The sequence below is a fragment of the Heterodontus francisci genome, chromosome 39 (assembly GCF_036365525.1).
Source record: "Heterodontus francisci isolate sHetFra1 chromosome 39, sHetFra1.hap1, whole genome shotgun sequence".
Lineage (NCBI taxonomy): Eukaryota > Metazoa > Chordata > Chondrichthyes > Heterodontiformes > Heterodontidae > Heterodontus > Heterodontus francisci.
In genome coordinates this window covers 36,917,839-36,936,130 of record NC_090409.1, presented here as the reverse complement: position 1 = coordinate 36,936,130, position 18,292 = coordinate 36,917,839, and the positions used below count along the sequence as shown (strand labels likewise).

Sequence of the window (18,292 nt, the reverse complement as noted above, 5' to 3'; positions counted from 1 at the left end):
AAGACAGATGTAGGTCCCTTACAGTCAGAAACAGGGGAATTTATTATGGGGAATAAAGAAATGGCTGACCAACTAAATGCATACTTTGGTTCTGTCTTCACAAAGGAAGCCACAACTATCATACCAGAAACGTTGGGGAACACAGGGCTAAGTGAGAGAGAGGAACTGAAAAAAATCAGTATTAGTAGAGAAATAGTGTTGGGGAAATTGATGGGATTGAAGGCCGATAAATCCCCTGGGCCTGATGGTATGCATGCCAGAGTACTTAAGGAAGTGGCCCTAGAAGTAGTGGATGCATTAGTGGTTAGCTTCCAAGATTCTATAGATTCTGGAACAGTTCCTACAGATTGGGGCGTAGCTAATGTAACCCCACTATTTAAAAAGGGAGGTAGAGAGAAAGCAGGGAATTATAAACCAGTCAGCCTGATGTCGGTAGTGGGGAAAATTCTAGAGTCCATTATCAAAGATTTTATAGCAGAGCACTTAGAGAACAGTGGTAGAATCGGGCAGAATCAGCATGGATTTACGACAGGGAAATCATGCTTGACAAATCTACTAGAATTCTTCGAGGATGTAACTAGTAGAGTTGATGAGGGGGAGCCAGTGGATGTGGTTTATTTGGACTTTCAGAAGGCTTTCGACAAAGTCCCACATAAGAGATTAGCATGTATTGCGATAGATAGAAAATTGGTTGGCGGACAGGAAACAAAGAGGAAGGATAAATGCATCTTTTTCTGAATGGCAGGCAGTGACTAGTGGGGTACTGCAGGGATCTGTGCTAGGACCCCAACTATTCACAATATACATTGATGATTTAGATGAGGGAACTAAATGTAATATCTCTAAATTTGCAGATGATACAAAACTGGGTGGGAGGGTGAGTTGTGTGGAGGATGCAGCGAGGCTTCAGGGTGACTTGGACAAGTTGAGTGAGTGGGCTAATGCATGGCAGCTGCAATATAATGTGGATAAATGTGAGGTTATCCACTTTGGTCGCAAAAACAGGAAGGCAGATTATTATCTGAACGGCTACAAACTGAGAGAGGGGAATATGCAGCGAGACCAGGGTGTTCTCGTACACCAGTCACTGAAGGTAAGCAGGCGGTAAAAAAGGCAAATGGTATGTTGGTCTTCATAGTGAGAGAATTCGAGTACAGAAGCAGGGATGCCTTGCTACAATTATACAGGGCCTTGGTAAGGCCACACCTGGAATATTGTGTGCAGTTTTGGTCTCCTTATCTGAGGAAGGATGTTCTTGCTATAGAGGGAGTGCAGCGAAGGTTTACCAGACTGATTCCTGGGATGGTTGGACTGACGTATGAGGAGAGATTGAGTTGGTTAGGATTATATTCGCTGGAGTTCAGAAGAGTGAGGGCAGTTTTTATAAAAACCTATAAAATTCAAATAGGACTTGACAGGGTAGATGCAGGAAGGATGTTCCCGATGGTCGGGGAGTTCAGAACTAGGGGTCATAGTCGAAGGATACGGGGTAAACCTTTCAGGACTGAGATGAGGAGAAATTTCTTCACCCAGAGAGTGGTGAGCCTGTGGAATTTACTACCACAGAAAGCAGTTGAGGCCAAAACATTGTATGTTTTCAAGAAGGAGTGAGATATCGCTCTTGGGTCAAAAAGGATCAAAGGGTATGGGGCGAAAGCCAGAACAGGCTACTGAGTTGGATGATCAGCTATGATCATAATGAATGGCGGAGTAGGCTTGAAGGGCCGAATGGTCTACTCCTGCTCCTATTTTCTATGTTTCTATGGGTGCAGCTCCAACACCAAAGAAGCTCGACACCATCCAGGACAAAGCAGCCCACTTGATTGGCACCCCATCGACAAACATTCACTCCCTCCACCACCGACACACAGTGGCAGCAGTGTGTACCATCTACAAGATGCACTGTAGCAACTCACCAAGGCTCCTTAGGCAGCACCTTCCAAACCCACGACCTCTACCACCGAGAAGGACAAGGGGAGCAGATACATGGAAACACCACCACCTGCAAGTTCCCCTCCAAAGAACAAAGAACAGTACAGCACAGGAACAGGCCATTCGGCCCTCCAAGCCTGCGCCGATCTTGATGCCTGCCCAAACTAAAACCTTCTGCACTTCCGGGGACCGTATCCCTCTGTTCCCATCCTATTCATATATTTGTCAAGATGCCTCTTAAACGTCATTATCGTACCTGCTTCCACCACCTCCCCCGGCAGCAAGATCCAGGCACTCACCACCCTCTGTGTAAAGAACTTGCCTCGCACATCTCCTCTAAACTTTGCCCCTCTCACCTTAAACCTATGTCCCCTAGGACTCTTCCACCTTGGGAAAAAGCTTCTGACTATCCATTCTGTCCATGCTGCTCATAAGTTTGTAAACCTCTATCATGTCGCCCCTCCACCTCTGACGTTCCAGTGAAAACAATCTGAGTTTATCCAACCTCTCCTCATAGCTAATGCCCTCCAGACCAGGCAACATCCTGGTAAACCTCCTCTGTACCCTCTCCAAAGCCTCCACGTCCTTCTGGTAGTGTGGCGACCAGAATTGCACACAATATTCTAAGTGTAGCCTAACTAAAGTTCTGTACAGCTGCAGCATGACTTGCCAATTTTTATACTCTATGTCCCGACCGATGAAGGCAAGCATGCCGTATGCCTTCTTGACTACCTTATCCACCTGCGTTGCCACTTTCAGTGACCTGTGGACCTATACGCCCAGATCTCTCTGCCTGTCAATACTCCTAAGGGTTCTGCCATTTACTGTATACTTCCCACCTGCATTAGATCTTCCAAAATGCATTACCTCACATTTGTCCGGATTAAACTCCATCTGCCATTTCTTTGCCCAAGTCTCCAACCGATCTATATCCTGCTGCATCCTCTGACAATCCTCATCACTATCCGCAACTCCATCAACCTTTGTGTCGTCCGCAAACTTACTAATCAGACCAGCTACATTTTCCTCCAAATCATTTATATATACTACAAACAGCAAAGGTCCCAGCACTGATCCCTGCGGATCACCACTAGTCACAGCCCTCCATTCAGAAAAGCACCCTTCCACTGCTACCCTCTGTCTTCTATGACAGAGCCAGTTCTGTATCCATCTTGCCAGCTCACCTCTGATCCCATGTGACTTCACCTTTTGTATGAGTCTGCCATGAGGGACCTTGTCAAAGGCTTTACTAAAGTCCATATAGATGACATCCACTGCCCTTCCTTCATCAATCATCTTTGTCACTTCCTCAAAAAACTCAATCAAGTTTGTGAGACACGACCTCCCCTTCACAAAACCATGCTGCCTCTCGCTAATAAGTTCATTTGTTTCCAAATGGGAGTAAATCCTGTCCCGAAGAATCCTCTCTAATAATTTCCCTACCACTGATGTAAGGCTCACCGGCCTATAATTTCCTGGATTATCCTTGCTACCCTTCTTAAACAAAGGAACAACATTGGCTATTCTCCAGTCCTCTGGGACCTCACCTGTAGCCAATGAGGATGCAAAGATTTCTGTCAAGGCCCCAGCAATTTCTTCCCTTGCCTCTCTTAGTATTCTAGGGTAGATCCCATCAGGCCCTGGGGACTTATCTACCTTAATGCTTTGCAAGACACCCAACATCTCTTCCTTTTTGAGAATGAGATGACTGAGACTATGTACACTCCCTTCCCTAGGCTCATCATCCACCAAGTCCTTCTCTTTGGTGAATACTGATGCAAAGTACTCATTTAGTGCCTCGCCCATTTCCTCTGGCTCCACACATAGATTCCCTTCTCTGTCCTTGAGCGGGCCAACCCTTTCCCTGGTTACCCTCTTGCTCTTTATATATGTATAAAAAGCCTTGGGATTATCCTTAATCCTGTTTGCCAATGACTTTTCATGACCCCTTTTAGCCCTCATGACTCCTTGTTTAAGTTCCTTCCTACTGTCTTTATATTCCTCAAGGGATTCGTCTGTTCCTAGCCTTCCAGCCCTTACGAATGCTTCCTTTTTCTTTTTGACTAGGCTCACAATATCCCGCGTTATCCAAGGTTCCCGAAACTTGCCAAACTTATCCTTCTTCCTCACAGGAACATGCTGGTCCTGGATTCTAAACAACTGACATTTGAAAGACTCCCACATGTCAGATGTTGATTTACCCTCAAACAGCCGCCCCCAATCTAAATTCTTCAGTTCCTGCCTAATATTGTTATAATTAGCCTTCCCCCAATTTAGCACCTTCACCCGAGGACTACTCTTATCCTTATCCACAAGTACCTTAAAACTTATGGAATTATGGTCACTGTTCCCGAAATGCTCCCCTACTGAAACTTCGACCACCTGGCCGGGCTCATTCCCCAATACCAGGTCCAGTACGGCCCCATCCCTAGTTGGACTATCTACATATTGTTTCAAGAAGCCCTCCTGGATGCTCCTTACAAATTCTGCCCCATCTAAGCCCCTAGCACTAAGTGAGTCCCAGTCAATATAGGGGAAGTTAAAATCACCCACCACGACAAGCCACACACCATCCTGACTTGGAACCATATCACCGTTCCTTCACTGTCGCTGGGTCAAAATCCTGGAACTCCCTTCCTAACAGCACTGTGGGTGTACCTACACCTCATGGACTGCAGCGGTTCAAGAAGGCAGCTCACCACCACCTTCTCAAGGGCAATTCGGGATGGGCAATAAATGCTTGCCTGGCCAGCGACGCTCACAACACATGAATGGATAAAAAACATTTGGCCCCTTGAACCTGCTCCGCCATTCAATAAGATCATGGCTGATCTAATTGTAAACTCGACTCCACATTCCTGCCTACCCCCAATCACCTTTCACCCCCTTGCTTATCAAGAATGTATCTACCTCTGCCTTAAAAATATTTCAAGACTCTGGGCTGAATTTTACTGGCTCGATGCTGATCTTGGTGGTGAACTTGAAAAATGGTGGTGTGCCCACGCAGACTGTCCGTCACGGATCCACTGCCATATTGAGTGCGGCGAGTCACTTTCATACCCACAACGCGCCAGCCCCGCAAATGACGTGGAGGGGGCGGGATTTACGGAGCTATGCTCAGAGTGGGTCAATCGAGGAGGAGGTGCTGGGGCCCTACTTAAAGGGCAGTCAACCCTGAAACCCTGCATTAGTTTCATATGTTGAGCAAAAAATCTTTGAAGCTGCAAATGAAATTAGACTGTGGATTAACCAGTGGAGTTAAAGGACCGCAGAAAAATCTGAAGATGGCAGAGGGGCGCTGCAGGGTGGCCCCAATGTTCAGCGATGCCTCTATGCTCATTCTCCAGGCTGTGCGGGCAAGGCGGGAGAACCTTTTCCCCAGCGATGGCAAAAAGAGGCCTTCCCGCCTGACTTAGGCAGCCTGGCTGGTGGTGACAACGGAGGTTAGTAGCCGTGAGGCCATCTGACGTGACTGGGTCCAGTGCCGCAAGAGGATGAACAATCTGCTGGGCTCCACAAAAGTAAGTGGCACTTTGTTTCATGGCTCCGCTGAACCTGTGTGTCCCCACACAGAGTGGCACATGTGTGCCACCGCTATGCGAAAGGCAGGGAGATTGGGCAGGGAAGAATGACAGATATCAAGGCCTCCTCCCTATTCAATGTAGTTGTGCAGAGAACAGCAAACAGCAACGATATGAGTTACCCTTTCCGGCTTGTACTGTTGGGCACCAGCTGATCTATCCAGCCAGCAGAAACGCATTTTCAGCAAGCCGATCGCCTGCTCAAATGTGGCTCCTGTAGCGCTGTGGCAGGCGTTATATCTCTCCTCGGTATCAGTGGTGGGATTTCGCACTGGGGTCAGGAGCCATGTCTGCAAGAGGTTGCCCTTGTCTCCAAGAATCCACCCCTCCATCTGTGCCAGTCCAGTGAACAGCAACGGCACCTGGGACTGGCGCTCGATGAAGGCGGCATGGCAGCTGCCGGGATAGCAAGCACAGATTTGCATAAAGTGCTTACAGTGATCACAAACTAGCTGCACGTTGAGGGAGTGGAAGCCCTTCCGGTTGAGGTATGCAGTTGGTCACCTGGCGGGAGCCTTGATGGCCACATGGGTGCAGTCTATGACCCCTTGCACTTGTGGGAATCCTGTTCCAGTGTTCCAGTGAACATCAAAGCAGGCTCGAGGAGCAGCACCTGATCTTTTGATTAGGCATGCTACACCCTTGCGGACTGAACATTAAGTTCAATAACTTCAGAGCATGACTGGCCTTTTAAAAAATATTTTTTACTCATGTGGCTGCTTTTCATGTAGTCGTGTAGCTGCTCATTATTCTGCTATTAACAGTCTCTCTGGACTAATGCTTTGTCTTTCACCACAAGCATTATATGCGCTTTGCCTTTGTCCCAGGCCAGCTTTGTTATTTAATCGCCTTCTGCCCTATCAAACACACTCCCCTTCATTTGCTTAAAACCTAATTCTTTTCTAACCTTTGCCAGTTCTGATGAAGGGTCACTGACCTGAAACATTAACTCTGCTTCTCTCTCCACAGATGCTGCCTGATCTGCTGAGTATTTCCAGCATTTTTTTGTTTTTGTTTCTGAGTTTCAATTGCCTTGGTGAGATGCCAATCAGTGCTGTGTGGCTGGATGCCCCACCCACCACAATGGTTCAGGGTTCATTAGCATAACATCCACCTTATTAGCATAAAGATTATCCAGTGGTTCTGACAACCCGCGAGGAGCGGGGGAGGGTCGGAGATGTGATGATTGACATTTGAAATCAACAATTGGAATTGAGCTCTTGGCACTTATCTCATTTCTAATGTGGGTGGGTTGCCTTGCAGCCAATAGGACGCGGATATTTTGGCGGGAAGCGGTGGATGGGTTTCTGCTGGAGCTGGAGGAGGGGAAGCAACAGATTGGGAAATGGCCGTATGCCGCTCGGTCTCAGAATCACAGAATTGTTACAGCACAGAAGCAGGCTATTCGACCCATTGTGTCTCCACTGGCTCTCTAAATGTGCATTTCATCTAGTGCCGATCCCTCGCCTTCTCCCCGTAACCCTGCATATTCTTCCTTTTCACATAATAGTCTAATTCCCTTTTAAATGCCTCTATTGAACCTGCCTCCACCACATTCTCAGGCAGTGCATTCCAGACCTGAACCACTTGCTGTATGAAAAAGTATTTCCTCATGTCGCTTTTGCTTCTTCAACAATTGCTTTACATGTGTTCCCTCTCATTCTTGATTCTTTCAGGAGTGGGAGCAGAACGCTTTCTCCCTGTCTACTCCACCAGACCCGTCATGATCTTGAATACCTCCATCAAATCTCTTCAGCCTTCTCTTCTCCAAGGAAAACAGCCTGAACTTCTCATAACTATCTTCAAAACTGAAGTTCCTCATCCCTGGAACGATTCTCGTGAATCTTCTCTGCAACCTCTCGAATACCATCACATCCTTCCGAAAGAGCGGTGCCCAGAACTAGACGCAATAATCCAGCTGAGGCCAAACTAGTGTATGATACACATTGAACAGAACCTTCTTGCTTTTATACTATATGCCCCTATTAATGAAGCCCAGGATACTGTATGCTTTATTAACCGCTCTCTCAACTTGGCCGGCCACCTTCAATGACATATGCACATATGCACCCAGGTCCCTCTGCTCATACACCCGTTATATTGTCTCTCCATGTTCTTCCTACCAAAATGTATCACTTCACATTTCTCTGCATAAAATTTCATCTGTCACCTGTCTGACCATTCCACCAACCTGTCTATCCCTTTTGAATTTCTACACTATCCTCCACAATTCACAATGTTTCCAAGTTTGTAATATCAACAACTTTTGAAATTGTGCCCTGTACACCAAGGTCTACATCATAATATATATCAGGAACACCAAGGCTGAAAACACCGACCCTTGGGGAACTCTACTACAAACCTTCCTCCAGCCCAAAAAACATCCATTAACCACTACTCTGTTTCCTGTCACTCAGCCAATTTCATATCCATATCTGCTGTCCCTTTTATTCCATGAGTTATAACTTTGCTCACAAGACTGTTGTGTGGCACTTTATCAAGTACTTTTTGAAAGTCTATGTCCACCACGTCAACAGCATTACCCTGATCAACCTTCTCTGTTACTTCGAAAAACTCCAGTACGTTAGTTAAACATGATTTGCCCTTCACAAATCTGTGCTGGCTTTCCTTAATTAACCCACATTTGCCCAAGTGACTATTAATTTTGTCTCGAATTATTGCGTGTAGAAGCTTCCCCACCACTGAGGTTAAACTGACTGACCTGTGTCTGCTGGGCTTCTCTTTACACCCTTTTTTGAACAAGGATGTAACATTTGCCAGTCTCCAGTTCTCTGACGCCACCCCTGAATCTAAGACTGGAAAATTATGGCCAGTGCCTCTGCAATTTCCACTCTCATTACCCAGTATCCTTGGATGCATCTCATCCAGTCCCAGTGCCTGATCAAATTTAAGTACAGTTAGCCTATCCAATACCTCCTCCTGATCAATTGTAAACCCTTCAAGTGTCTGAAGTACTTCCTCTTTCACTATGACTTGCACAATATCTTCTTCCTTGGTATGCAAAGTATTCATTTAATACCTCCGCCATGCCCCCTGCCTCCATGCATAAATCCCCTTTCTGGTCCCTACTCAGCACACTCCTTCTTTTACTAATATGCCTTTTGGATTCTCCTTTATATTAGCTACCAGTCTCTTCTCATACTCTCTCTTTGGTTCTCTTATTTGCTATTTCAGTTCCCCTCTGAACCTTCAATATTCAGCCTGGATCTTGGTTGTATTATCCACCTGACATCTGTCATAAGCACACATTTTCATCTTCATGTAAATCTCTATCTCTTTCTTCATTCAGGGAGCATTGGATTTGTTTGCCCCACCTTTCCCTTTCGTGAGAATATACCTTGACTGTGCCAAAAATATCTCTTCTCTTCACATAGCCCATTATTCAGTTACTGTTTTGCCTGCCAATCTTTGATTCTAATTTATCTGGCCCAGATCCATTCGTACCACATGGAAGTTGGCTTTCCCCCAGTTAATTATTCTTATTCTGAATTGTTCCTTGCCATTTTACATTGCCAATCTATAAACGTTTTATACAATGATCAGTCTAATTGTTCCCTTACTGACATTTGATCCACTTGGCCCTCCTCATTCCAAGAACGAGGTCTAGCAGTGCCTCCTTTCTCATTGGATGTGAAACATACTGCTGTAGAAAATTTTCCTGAACACACTCTAAGAACTCTTGCCCCTCTCTGCCCTTTCCATTATTACTGTCCCAGTCTCTCATCAGATAATTAAACACCCCCATTATAACCACTCTATAACTCATGCACCTTATCTATAATTTCCTTTCAAATATGTCCCTCTACATCTTTCCAGCTAGTTGGTGGGCAATCAGCTACACTAAACAATGTAAGATCATTTTTCTTCCTCAGCTCTAGCCAAATAGATTCTGTCCTTGACCCCACTGGGACATCCTCTCTCTTTCTCTCGAGTACTGCAATGTTTGCCTTAATCAAAACTGCCACCTCTCCCGTCTCCTTCTTTTTCTAATTTCCTGAATAGCTTGGATGTGACCAGATCTCTGTGAAGTTACAGCATCACAAAGCTGTTTTTCAGTGGGTAATGCTCTTACCTTTGGGTCAGAAGGTTGTGGGTTCAAACCCCACTCCAGAAACTTGAGCACACAATCCAGGAAAACACTCACAGTGACAGTGCTGACGAAGGGCTCTGCTGTCATTTGGATGAGATGTTAAACAAGGCCCTGTCTCCCACTCAGGTGGATCGAGAGGATCCCACAGCAGCATCTTGAAAAATAGCAGGACAGTCCAACATTTTTCCCTCTGCCAACATCACACTGCTTGCTGTTTGTGTGAGCTTGTTGTACACACATTGGGTGCTGCATTTCCTAATTTACAACAGTGACTAGAATTAGAATTAGAATTAGAATATTACAGCGCAGTACAGGCCCTTCGGCCCTCGATGTTGCGCCGATCATCTGACCTACACTATTCCATTTACATCCATATGTCTATCCAATGACCACTTATACTGAGGATATGAAAGATGCTATGCAAATGCAAGTCTTTCTTTTCTTTTTGCATCTTCCACATATAATGTCGATAATAAAACACCAGAAATGTGTTCAATCCGTCCTGAATTGTATTCACGGATCCTGCCAGCAGAATCCACACTTCAAATGTGATATTTTCTGGACATCCTGATACATCTTGGCAGTTGACCCATGAAGAAAGAATTGACAAGTTCGGTGAAACAATGCCACAAACTGTTTGTATTTGACTATTCTCAGGATGTGGGTGTTGCTGGCAAGAATCATAAAAAGATAGAATTTCACATGCAGTTTGAGGGTGAGAAACGCGAGCCTGTAATTAGTGTCTCAAAGTTTAAAAAAAGGCAATTACAAGGTATGAAGACAGAGTCGGTTAGTCGTCTGGGATAATAGGTTAAAGGGCAACACAGTAAATAGCAGTGACAGACATTTCAGGTGATAATTCATAACTTATCAATAAAGATATTGAGAGTGAAAGACTTGGAGAAGGATGCACCGTCTGTAGCTAATTAAGAAGTTAAGGATGCTATCAAATTAAAAATAAAGTGATTGGTGACAACGCTACGTCATCAGGATGCGCCGCGGTGCGCACTATGGTGGAGGGGTGGAGGTAGGGGGGTAAAGGGGGGGGGTGGGTGAAGAGGGGGAGGGGTGGGGAGAGCGGGGAGGTGTGGGGAGAGGGAGCATGCAAAATGCAGGGACCAGACAGTTGCAATGCCTGAAGTACGGTGGAGAAGTAGAGAAAGCAACTAGATTGGGCATCCGCAGCTGGAGGGAACGGCTGAATGGAGAGGGCCGGAAGCGAGAGGCCGTAGAGAGCCGCGGGGAGCGAGCGTGCGAAGACCATGGTGTCACCGGGTCCAGGGACTGGCCAGTAAGTCTTTTGCTGTTGTGTTTATGGCGCATGCACAGAAAAAGGCACTCCTCTTCCGTTCCGCTGCTCACCCCCCACTCTCTCCCCTCCCCCCTCTCTCTCCCCCCCCACTTGCCCCAGCTCTCCCCCTCCCCCCTCCTTGACCCCTCCCTCCTTCCCCCTCCCTCTTTCTCCCCCCTCCCTCTTTCTCCCCCCCTCCCTCTCCCCCCTCACTCCCTCTCCCCCTCCCCCTCCCCCTCTTTCTCCCCCCTCCCTCCCTCTCCCCCTCCCTCCCCCCCTCTTTCTCCCCTCCTCCCTCTGCCCCTCTTTCTCCCCTCCGCCCCCTCTTTCTCCCTCCCTCCCCCTCTTTCTCCCCCCTCCCCCCTCCCTCCCCCCTCTCATTTTCCCCCCTCCACCTCTTTCTCCCCCCTCCCCCTTTTTCTCCCCTCCTCCCTCCCACCCTCTTTCTCCCCTCCTCCCTCCCCCCCTCTTTCTCCCCTCCCCCTTTCTCCCTCCCTCCCCCTCTTTCTTCCTCCCTCTCACCCCTCCCCCTCCCACTCTTTCTCCCCCCTCCCTCCCTCTTTCTCCCCCTCCCTCCCCCTCTTTCTCCCCTCTCATTTTCCCCCCTCCCCCTCTTTCTCCCTCTTTCTGCCCCTCCCTCCCTCTCCCGCTTTCTCCACCTCCATCCCCCTTTCTCCACCTCCCGCCCTCCCCCTCTTTCTCCACCTCCCTCCCCCCCTTCTCCCTCCCTCCCCCTCCCCCTTTTTCTCTCCCCCCCCTCTTTCTCCCCCTCCCCCTCTATCTCCCCCTCCCTCCCTCCCTCCCCCTCTTTCTCCCCCTCCCTCCCTCTCTTTCTCCCACTCCCTCTCCTTCTCCCTCTCTTCCTCCCCCTCCCTCCCTCTCTTCCTCCCCCCCCCCCCCCCCCCACCACCGCTACCACTGCTCTCTCCGGCCCCCGCGCTGCTCTCTCACTCCGGCCATTGTATTCTGCCACGTGTTTGTTAGGTTTCATCTCTGTGATTCTTTGAGCAGCGCCATCTTTAGTCCTGGCAGCTGCTGCAGTCGCAAGCTGTGACGTTTTCGTGGCACATGCTGTATTTGCGCATGTGCCAAAACAGCGCCACCTACCGATCGCGTTGTCAACAATTGCGCTCAATTAAAAAAGGCTGCAAAGATTATTGGTAGGTCAGAAGTGTGGGAAAATTTTAGAAACCAGTGAAGTATGACTAAAAAAAGAGGGAAATTAGAAGATGAGGGTAAACTATCAAGAAATTAAGAACACAGTAAGATATTCTACAAGTACATAAAAAGCAAGAGAGTCACTAGAGGAAATGTTGGTGCTTTCGAAAATGAGACTGGGGAACTAATCATGGGAAACAATGAAATGGCAGAGATTTTGAACAAGTATGTTGTCTCTGTCTTCACAGACATAGACCCAAAAACATCCCAAGAATAGTACAAAATCAAGGGGTAAGAGGGAAGAAGGAACTTAAAATAATGACTACAACCAGAGAAAAAAGAACTAGGTAAACTAATGAGACTAAAGGCTGACAAGTCCCTGGACCTGATGGCCTGCAACCTAGGGTGTTAAAATCAGTGGCTGCAGAGATCGTGGATGTATTGGTTGTAATCTTTCAAAATTCCTTAGATTCTGGAAAGGTCCCAACAGATTTAAGGACCGCAAATGTAACACCTTTATTCAAGAAAGGAGGGAGATACAAAGCAGGAAAATATATGCCAATTAGCCTAACATCAGTTAACATGGGAAAAATGCTGGAACCCATTATTAAGGAAGTCGCAGCAGGTCATTCAGAAAATCATCATACAATCAAGCAAAGTCAACATGGTTTTGTGAAAGGAAAATCGTGTTTGACAAATTTTATGAGAGTTCTTTGAGAATGTAACAAGCAGGGTGGATAAAGGGGTACCAGTGGACGTGTAAGTCTCTTAAACAGGGGGTCTCACTTCCCTGTAAACTCCTGACTCTGTACGATCAATGAGACAAAACAAACTTTTGGATACAATTTCCACTTTATGTGGAAAACCTTTATGAATTCACCAAGCAATAGTATATAATTACAACACCAGTTGTTTACTTACACCTGCGCACAAGAGCTTATTCCCAGGTGGCCGCTCCGCTGAACGAATTCTTCCACACAACTTCGTGCAACTGGTCAAGTTACATTCCTGACTGCAGCAACAATGTCTTTGTGGGCTCTGGCTTTATACCATCTTTCTGGCCCTGGTGTCATGACAAATAAGGTAATGTCTCGAATTGGGTTGTCTGATTGGGTTTCCTCTGCCTTATCAATCCCAGCATGGCTATGCAAGACCACTTGCACGTGGTTATTTTCTGCTCTTAGCAGGGGTATCTTAGGTGCATACCAGCAATGGATGTGATATCTGTATCTTGATAAGGCAGGAACAAAACCATCCACATATATTCTGACATGCCGTTGTCTATGAGAGTTGCTGCAGACAGAGTGTCTGATGTTGTAATAGCCTGGGCCACCATTTTAATTAGATGTTCTGACATGTGTGTGTGTGTGTCCCTGATCAGCTAAACTGTTTTTATTTTTAATAAGTCCAAAATGAGCCCCAGCGATGATGTCTTCGGTCAGAATTCTTCTCCCTTCATCACAATGTCCTCTGCACTCCATGCTCCAACCATGTTCCTCCACAAGCTCGTTTACACCACAACTGGTTACATTTTACTTACAAACAGAAATACAAGAAATATTACAATGCCTTAATGCTGGGGTTGTTCTCCTTGGAACAAAGGAGATTGAGGGGAGATTTAATAGAAGTTTACAAGATTATGACAGGCTTATATAAGTTAGACAAGGAAAAACTCTTCCCATTAACAAATGGTACAAGGACCAGGGAACAGAGATTGAAAGTTTTGGGCAAAAGCTGCAGGGGGAATATGAGGAAGCAGCGGGTGATAATGACCTGGAACTCGCTGCCCACAAGGCTGGTGGAAACGAAGACGATCAATGACTTGAGGAAGTTGGATGGCCATCTGAAAGAAATAGACTTGCAGGGCTACAGGGATTGAGTCGGGGAGTGGGACTGACAGCACTGATTCGTGGAGAGCTGGCTTGGACTCGATGGGCCGAATAGCCTCCTTCTTTGTCATAAATGACTCTATAACTCGAGTGTATTTGGTTTTCCAAAAGGCATTTGCAAAGGTGATACATAAAAGGTTACTGCACAAGGTAAGAATTCATGGTGTTGCTGGTCATTTATTAGCATCGATATTGGATTGGCTAACGAATAGGAAACAAAGTAGGGATAAATGGATCACTTTCAGGTTGGAAACTGTAACTAGTGGGCTGCCATAGGGATCAGTGCTGAGGCCTCAACTGTTTACAATCAGTATTAATGACTTGGAGGAAGGGACCGAATGCATTGTGGCCAAATATGCTGATGATACAAAGATAGGCAGGAAAGCAAGTTGTGAGGAGGACACAAGGAGTCTGCAAAGGGATACGGATAGGTTAAGTGAGTGGGCAAATATTTCACAGATGGAGTATAATGTGGGAAAATGTAAGGTTGTCCATTTTGATGGGAAGAATAGAAAAGCAGAATATTATTTAAATGGAGAGACTGCAGAATGCTGCGGTACAGAGGGATCATGTCCTCATACATAAATCACAAAAGTTAGCATCCAGCTACAAGAAGTAATTAGGAAGGAAAAGGGAATTTTGGCCTTTATTGCAAAGTGGATGGAGTGGAAAAATAGGGAAGTCTTGCTACAACTGTACAGGGTGTTGGTGAGACTGCACCGAGAGTACTGCACACAGTTTTGCTCTGCTGATTTGAGGAGGGATATACTTGCAATGGAGACAGTTCAGAGAAGATTCACTACATTGATTCCTGGGATGAAAGGGTTGCCTCATCAGGAAAGGTGGAAGATTCATGGAGTTTCGAAGAATGGGAGGTGAACTGCTCGAAACATGTACGATTCTGAGGGGGCTTGACAGGGCAGCTGCTGAGAGGATGTTCCCCCTCATGGGACAATCTAGAACAGGGAGCACAGTTTCAAAAAAGGCATCTCCCATTTAAAACAGAGGTGAGGAAGAATTTCTTCTCTCGGACGGTGGTTAATCTTTGGAATTCTCTACCCCAGAGAGCAATGAAGGCTGGATCATTAAACAAATTTGAGGCTGAGCTAGACAAATTTTTGATCTACAAGAAAGTAAAGGGTTATCGGTGGGCAGGCAATAAACTGGAGTCGAGGCCCCAATCAGAGCAGCCATGATCTTATTGAATGGCAGAGCAGGTCCGAGGGGCTAAATGGGCCACTCCTGCTCCTAATTCTTATGCTCTTATTTATTTCCCCACCTCCAGCTGCCCCAGGGCAGCTTCTTTTCTTTTCAGAGGTTTGATACAACTGAAAACAGAGGGCAATTAAGAGGCATTATTCTGAGTCTGGAGTCACATATACAACATGTTGCATTTATATAGTGACTTCAATGTAGTAAAATATCCCACAGGAGCGAAAAACTGACAAAATTTAACAATAAGCCACATAAGTAGATATTAGAAGCGATTGCTCACAGAATTAGATATTACTGAGCATCTTAACGGAAAGCAGAGATAGAAGTTTAGGGAGGGAATTCCAGATGTTAGGGCCCAGACAGCTGAAGGCACGGCCACCAATAGAGTGGTAAAGGAAGTGGGAATGAGCAAGAGGCCAAAATTAGAGGAGTGCAGAGATCTCGGGTGGAGGAGGTTACAGAGATAGCATGGAGCAAAGGAGTCGCAAAGGGGCAAGAGGCCAAAGTAGGAAGAAGGCGTGGATCTCAGACAGTTATAGGACTGCAGAAGATGAGAGATGAAGAGAAGGAGGCACAATCCTGGAAAGCAACTGGATTTAAAGTTATGGAGATGCACAAAGTGCAGCTTCTCAGAACATAGGAGTCCACAAGTGAGCCTTGTAACAATTGAACATGACAGCCAGTCGCCATCAAAACTGCACTTCAGAAAGGAGGACTTGAGGGATATTGTATCCAATTGTAATACCTCTCACCATATACAGAAGTGGTGAAGGAACGTTGGCTCAGAGACGGCAGGGAATACCTCCGGCCACCACGATGGTCTCCCCGGTGATGTAGGTCGCATCCTGCGAGCAGAGGAAGCTGACGGTGCCGGCGCATTCCTCTGGCTCACCCATCCGGTGCATGAAGGCCATCTCCTTGAGCCGTTGGTACAAGCGATCGTTCGACCACAGGACGGAGCTGAACTGGGTGTTGATAAGACCCGGGGCCAGGCAGTTGACACGGATGTTGACCGGGGCCAGCTCGTCCGCCAGCACCTTGGTCAGTCCCAGCAGCGCTGTCTTGCTGACACTGTAGGGCCCGATGGTGGGAAATGGGTGGTAGCCAGCGGCAGAGCTCACCAGCACGATGGAGCCCCCGCCTTGTCGCTCTATGTGCGGCACCATTAGCTTGGCCAGAAGGAGAGCCGCCTTGACGTTGACCTCGAAGATTTTATCCCAGGCCTCCTCTGGACAGTCCAGGGTCTTACCCACAAAGGGATTGACTGCAGCGTTGGAAACCAGGATGTCAATGCCTCCATGGCGCTTCAGCGTCTCGCTGACCAGTGTCTCCCGGTCCTCCCTCTTGCCCACATGGCAGACGGTGCCCGAGACACCCAGGCCCTCAGCCCGCAGCTGTCCCAGGGCCATGTCCACGCTGGCCTGCTTGCGGCTGCTGATCACCACCTGTGCCCCATCCCGGGCCAGGCGCCGGGCGATGGCCAGCCCGATCCCCTGGGTGGAAGCTGTGACCACGGCCACTTTGCCACTCAACACTTGCTGCATGCTGCCAGGAAATGGCACTCTGACACTTCTCCCAGCCCAATACACCCGATGGGCGGGGTCACGGCTCAGCCAATCGGAGCCCGATTTCCGCAGAGCTCGCACTCTCCACGTGCCCCTCCAGCCAATCACGAGGCAGCGACCAGCCTTTTTCCGCCCTTTCGGAGCGGGCGGCTCCCGAACTCCAAACGACAAGGTCTGGCGCAGCGGCCAATCAGCGCCAAGCGAAGGCGGAACTTCGGTTCACGGGCTGCACCAAGATGTGCTGATTGGTTGGGAAAATCCGGGCTGCCTGACGGAGGTCGCAGGGTGAAGATCAAAGGACAGCCGACACCATGTAACGGACCCGCCTTTTCACGCATCACGTGGCCCCACTCCGCATCAGCGCTGCACCCATTAGCTGAAAAGACGACGCCGTACCTGTTGCTTTGAACGTTCCGAAGAAGGGTCACTGACCCGAAACGTTAACTCTGCATCTACTTTTATTTATTTTTATTTAGAGATACAGCACAGATGCTGCCAGACCCGCTGAGTGATTCCAGCATTTCTTGTTTTTATTGGAATTTAAATGTTGTGCAACGTTCTCACTGACTTCTCCTCTCCTCAAGTGGTAACTGCAATGTTTGTGCAGCAGCTCTTTCATTGTGCTCACAGGCCTATTCCGTCTCCTGCAAGACGACAGGGGCTGAATGGGACTGACTGGACAGCTCTACAGAGAGCGGCGATGGGCTAAATAGCCTGAATAACTTCCTTCTGTGCCGAAATGACTCAGTGGAGATCCCCGGTCCTGCTGTGCGAGTCTCCTACTGCTGCCTCACCTCGATCACTAACTCCTTTCAGCGAGACCCTTCCGCCGCTTCCCGCCAAAATATCCGCCTCCCATTGGCTGAAAGGGGTCCGACCTGCCCTCCAAATGACGCAATTGTCGAGAGCCCGATTCCGATTGGTGCTCTAAAATGCCAATCATTACAATTCCGCCACGCCGTTGTTCCGCGTGGAACGTCGGATCCGCCGCATTCCGGTATGCTGATTGGCATTTCTGCCAGCCAATAAAGGCCCAATATCGGCGGTATGATGTCACGACGCAGCCCTGTCGAAGTTACAGCCAATGGGGAGCGGCGGCGCTTGGGTGGGCGGGGCCAGGGGATGGGATTGAAAATGCAGTGTGTTTCACTGTCGCGCTTATCAGCCGCTCAGGGCGGTTCCGGGGGTGGTAATGTTACTTAGTGTCAGCGCTGTTAGAATAGCGGCAATGCTCCCTGTTTCCGAGCAACAATCCCGATTACTGAGAGTTAGGCTTTCACTCCGGGAAGTTGGAGAGAATGGGTTGGAAGGAGATTGCAGGTCCCAGTAAACCACTCAGTCCTATCAAAGGTGCTGCCCTGGGTTATCTTGGCTTTGTAGAGACAGCAGTGTAGATTTACCTCATTGCCGCCTCTGGTTCTTTTACAATTATCCTAAATTTGTGTCTCTTCTCTCTGACCGTCCTGGCAGTGGAAACACTTTCTCCTCATCTGCTCTATTAAAACTCCTACATTATTTTAACACCTCTGTTTAAATCCTCCCCCTATCTT

At 47.6% G+C, this 18,292-nt stretch overlaps 1 pseudogene; it reads right to left on the bottom strand.

Moving 5' to 3' along the window:
* Window positions 1-12,944: 12,944 nt before the first annotated feature.
* Window positions 12,945-16,669, bottom strand: LOC137352731 (dehydrogenase/reductase SDR family member 4 pseudogene; annotated as a pseudogene).
* Between the last annotated feature and the right edge of the window lie 1,623 nt (window positions 16,670-18,292).